We start from the raw sequence: 5,390 nt of genomic DNA on the forward strand, positions 1-5,390 counted from the left end.
AGGGTCACATTTGCCTCTGTCTCAAAGAGGAAGTCTGCCACCCTCTTGGCTCAACTAAGTTTCTTTAGGTGCTGGAGAAGTTTGCCTTCTGCAGAAAGCAATGGTTTCTTTCCTTTCATGGCTAACTGAGCTCACTCTTCATTTAAATACTTAGACATTGAGCCCATGAGAAGAGGTGGCCAATGCTAGAAGGTCTCTGCCAGATTCTGCCTCCTGCATTTTAAAAATTTGGTTGTGTTAAAACCCAGAAGGACACGAAGAGCGCTTCCCACTGTCTATCCACAAAAGACACTGCACTGCTTCATTAGCATCATGGCCATCAAACACAAACATAGCCAACCACTCCGATGATATCACAAAGTCCCAGGGCGGACGGGACAGTGGAGAGCAATTCAGCACAGCACGCCATTTTTAAATACTGTGCTCTCAAAAGTAAATATAGCCACTAAAGGGAAAACAGTATTAGGTTTAAATCGTGGGATAAAAATGTCTGTTATGTAAGGTTGTAATGTTCATGCTCAGCCCTTTTCTCTCAGAACTCCTTTCCCAGTTCTTTTTCGCTTCAAAGGGAAGCACTGTTTAAGAAAGAGGAAGGTATGACCTCAGAAGAGAGAAGAAACAGCAACAACAGGGACCTCAGATCCTAGAGGTCTTCACAAGTGGGTGCAGGTGAATTTGTTGCCATTTGAAGGACTCACTTCTTGACAAATTTTCTTTTTTTTCATTTTTATTACTCAAAAAAGTTTCATATTTATTTAGCTTTCTGACTCTATGCTTGTGCCTTCAATACTTTCACAACGATTTTCTGCTCCTTGTTAAGGAAAGCACGCTTGATACTGTCACGAACACATTTAGCACACATGAAACCACCATAGGCCCTGCTGACATGTTTCTTTGTTTTGGACAATCTCATAAGAACTTTAGGTCTTACAGCACGAATCCCTCGAAGTCTGCCTGGGCACACGCCACATGCAGAATTTGGTGCTTTCCCAACCTTCTTGGCATAAAGGTAAACAATTCTATTACCAGGGGTTCAGGACAGCCTAGTTTTGTTAGAAGCTGTATTGTAGGAAAGCCTACGTCGCTGTGTCAAACGCTGGACCATTCTGAGTGCCTGCAGACAATGGCCCCTAACAAATTTTCTTCTAAACAATGGCTTCTGCAGAACTTGGACGGCTATAAAAGTCTCAATTGCTTGTGTTTAGCTAATCATTCAACATTTATTAAGTGTCCACATTGTACAAGGAACAGAGTTTAATTCTAAAATAAGCTTGAAATACATGACTAAAACTTCAGTTCCTAGACAAATATAACAAAATTGCACAACTTGCTACATGTTATCTGATTTACTGATTGGACCATATTTACTTTGAGTAGTGGATGAGGCTTAATAGAAAACAGCTTGATCTTTTCTCTTCCCTATCCCCGGGGTTCCCTGGCAGGGACTGGAAATAGGGGGAAAGGAAGAGGATGCCAATTTAGAGCTGAGTCGTGTACAATGCTTAGGCGTGTGCTTTTGCTTATCATCTTACAAGTTTCTGGGCAGTTCCCAAACCCATTCCCTGTTCAGCGATTCCAAAGCTGCATCACATTCCCAAGCATCTTGAAAGTCTTCCTCTCCCATTGCCCACCTGTTCTCAACAGATGGCTTGTCGCATACTGAGAATATTGAGGCTATCAGCTGAGAACTTCTTTACTTTCCTCCTTCCCAGCCAACAGACTGACCTGCTTTCAACCTCCCTCCTTCTCAGCAGTTTTAAGGCTCATCTCTCTACCAGTCTTACTGATGAGATCACCTTTCAGCTTCTCTGGAGTGGCATCACATCTTAAGACGGAGATTAGATTCTTTAGTCAGCCCATAGGCAAGAGTCACATATAGTTAGAATTACTCAGAAGTTTTCTTAAGTCACCCATAGCAGTAGGTCAAACATAGCTTTGGGAATACAATACTGTAAAGTAATATGCAGGTGTGAGTATATCAAGTAGACAGTATTTATAAGTATAAGGTATATATACTATATAATGTGTACTATAATATATAGCATACAATTCCAAGGAGGGATTATATTGATAAAATAAATCAAGCTAGCTTTTTGTAACACTTGAGCAAATTTATAAATATTCCTTTTTTTTTTTTTTTTTTTTTTTTTGAGATGGAGTCTCACTCTGTTACCCAGGCTGGAGTGCAGAGACACCATCTCAGCTCACTACAACCTCTGCCTCCTGGTGGGTTCAAGTGATTCTCGTGCCTCAGGCTCCCGAGTAGCTGGGACTACAGGCGCGCACCACCACGCTCAGCTACTTTTTGGATTTTTTGGCAGAGATGGGGTTTCAACATGTTGTCTAGGCTGAGAATATTCTTATTTCCCATTTGGTGTCATCACCTAAGTTTTTGTGGACAACTTTGTCAGTTTCTCTGTAGTCTTTAGTTAGTTCTTCAGTTTCTTTTACAAGATTGTAGTAAATACCCACTAGTATAAATAATGCATTTCTCTTATTTGTCTGTGGTTGGGAAACTGCTAAATCATCCATACCTTCTTCAGTAGGTTTCAGTAAAAGTCCTCTCTGTCTGCCTGTAGACAACCCATTGAGGGCAATTGCCCATTGAATTTCCAGCATTATTTACATAGTTCTTTCTCTCTTTCTCTCTATCTCCCTCCTGCTCCATTAGATGATAAGACTTGGCTATGTCTAAGAGAAATCCAAAATAGCAGTGGCTTATGTAAGAGATAACTTTAATTTTATTTTATAAAACAAATCCAGAATTAGGTGGTGCAGAGCTGTTTTGGTGGCTCCATGGTCACCAGGGACACGGTCTCCTTCTCCTTTTCTGTCCTGCCATCCTGGTTTGTGGCTTCCATCCTCGTGGCTACTGCAGCTCCAGCCACTGTATCCACATTCCAGTCAGCAGGAGGAAGGAAGGTAGTGTTCAGTAAAATTACCCCAAACTTGGAAATAATGCAAAAGGATGACTTCATATCCTGCCAGTGTCATACTAAAGCATTGTCCAGTTCCCCTAATGGTCATCTCACTCTTGGGAAATGAACTACTCTTTTGGTACTATTGATTAGAGTTCAGACTGGAGAGTTAGATGTTAACTTAGAAGAACTGATTAGATGCAGATGAGAACCAGCAGAGATGGTTTTCTAACCTTGCAGAACATTCGTCACTTTTACATCTAACTTAGCATTGTTATTTCAGAGTTTTTGGTGTTTTTTGTTTGTTTGTTTATTTCTACTGAACCTGCTTTGTCATCTTACTGACTTCCCTCATCAATGATTAATTATACTTTAGGATATGCTCAGATAATGTGTGGAAATTATATTTTTAATATTTGTATGTTTTGACAGTAGGAAGGACAAAGGGGCTTTCTTCAAGTCAATAATTTCCCTAAATGTCTACCTAAAATGTCTGCTTGTAACTTATTGGCCAGAACTTAGTCACAAGGCTACACATAGCTACAAAGGAGGCTGGGGAAGTAGTCTTTAGCTAGGTGCATTACAATAAGGGCTCTCTTCCTAAGGAAGGGAGGCAGAGATCAGACAGCAGGGAATAACTAATAGTCTTTGCACAGGGACATGTATCAGTTGATTTTGCCTCTTTTACCTGTATTTCTACCTTTCCCTCTATGTTTACTTCTTTCTAGCAGCCTAAAAGCACATCAGAGAATACCAACAGCTTTAACACCTTGGACCTGAATCCTCCTCCAGCTATCAGGACAACATTATTTTTCCCCAATGGAGGTCCTATAAAGAACAATCTCACTTGGCTCTGCTCTCTCACCTCCTCCTCCTTCTTCACCCACTTTAAGCAGGTTTCTCTTCCTCTCATCCACTAAACCTTCTCTGCTAGGCCGCAGCTGATCTCCTAAACATCACACTCAAATCAACTGCATCTTGCACAAACCAAAGATTTAATAAATGATTACTGAATTATTCAATATATTTGCTCTGTTTTCTTATTCTTTCTTTCTTTCTTTTTCTTTTTTTTTTTTTTTTTGAGACAGAGTTTTGCTCTTTTTGCCCAGGCTGGAGTGCAATGGCACGATCTCGGCTCACCGCAACCTCTGCCTCCCGGGTTCAAGCGATTCTCCTGCCTCAGCCTCCCGAGTAGCTGGGATTACAGGCATGTGCCACCACCCCGGCTAATTTTGTATTTTTAGTAGAGATGGGGTTTATCCATGTTGGTCAGGCTGGTCTTGAACTCCCGACCTCAGGTGATCCACCTGCCTCGGCCTCCCAAAGTGCTGGGATTACAAGCATGAGCCACTGCGCCCGGCTCTTATTCTTTCTTAAGACAGTATTACTTTCTTCTCAATTGCAAAATTAATATTTTAGTTTTATTATGGGCCAACTAGGTTCTTTTGACACGTTTATGAAAATCTAATTCTTAGACAACACTTTGGTTCTGTACCAAAATGCATTCCAACTTTCAAACGATTGGCCTAACAGTACACTTTTGGAAATTTTTGACCTTTTTGTAGGCCCAGGTCTGTTTATTCATTTTCCCCTTCCATTGAATAGGAAAAAGAAATTGGCTTTTTGTTGCTAATAAAAGCAAATTCTACTTGGGTTGTTTCCAAAGCACAAGAGCCAGTGGCAAGGAATCCCCAAGGGAAAAACACCAATAAGAATCTTTAATAATGTGTTTTCCTCTAATCCCCTTCCTGATCCTTTCTCACCAAATGGATCTAGCTATTTTCAAGTTCAATTTTTGCTCTAAACCAGAGAACATAGTGTCCTAAATTGATACTTCACCCTCTATAAGCCTCCCCCTCTTGGCCTGCTTTATTTATCAGGCAGGGCTCCTCCAGGGATTTGGGGCTGGGCCTGAGGAAACCCAGGTGGTTGGCAATTGCCAGCAGGATGTAGTTATACTGCCCCAATGTGGCAGTTTTCATTCTGTTTCAAATGCTGCTTTATTTTTTCTCTCATGCTTCTTTGAGTGAGTACATCATAGGACATTAAGGGATGGTGGTGGCTTTAGGGAGACCCACAATGCTTCTATCAGTTCTTCCTCCCAGGTTTTGGGGGCTATAAGTGAAGGGAACAACGAAAGCTTTGAATTTTAATAGACTACTCTCATCTGCCGTATCTAAAGAATGCTTCCAGCGGGGAGAAGGTAAACCTCAAGGGAAGAGGTTGGTCAGTTTTTAATCAGCTGGGTCTCATCTAATCTTGCCAAGCTCTAAGCAGAGATTGCAAATTTTGGATCCATAGGCTAAATCCAGCCTCAGACATGCTATGCTTGGCTGACAGGGATGGTACTTTTTGTTTTAATTCTTTAAAGGCAGCATTTAAAAGGAAGATTTTGTATACAAATCCAGACTTCTGCCATCTTAACATTGCATTCCTGAGTTGCAGCAGTTGGCTGAAACCGAGTAGCTGTTG

General features: G+C 41.1%; 1 pseudogene; it reads right to left on the reverse strand.

Moving 5' to 3' along the window:
* Positions 1-751: 751 nt before the first annotated feature.
* On the reverse strand, positions 752-1,105 carry LOC112630596 (annotated as a pseudogene).
* Between the last annotated feature and the right edge of the window lie 4,285 nt (positions 1,106-5,390).

The sequence above is a fragment of the Theropithecus gelada genome, chromosome 8 (assembly GCF_003255815.1).
Source record: "Theropithecus gelada isolate Dixy chromosome 8, Tgel_1.0, whole genome shotgun sequence".
In the NCBI taxonomy this organism is placed as follows: domain Eukaryota; kingdom Metazoa; phylum Chordata; class Mammalia; order Primates; family Cercopithecidae; genus Theropithecus; species Theropithecus gelada.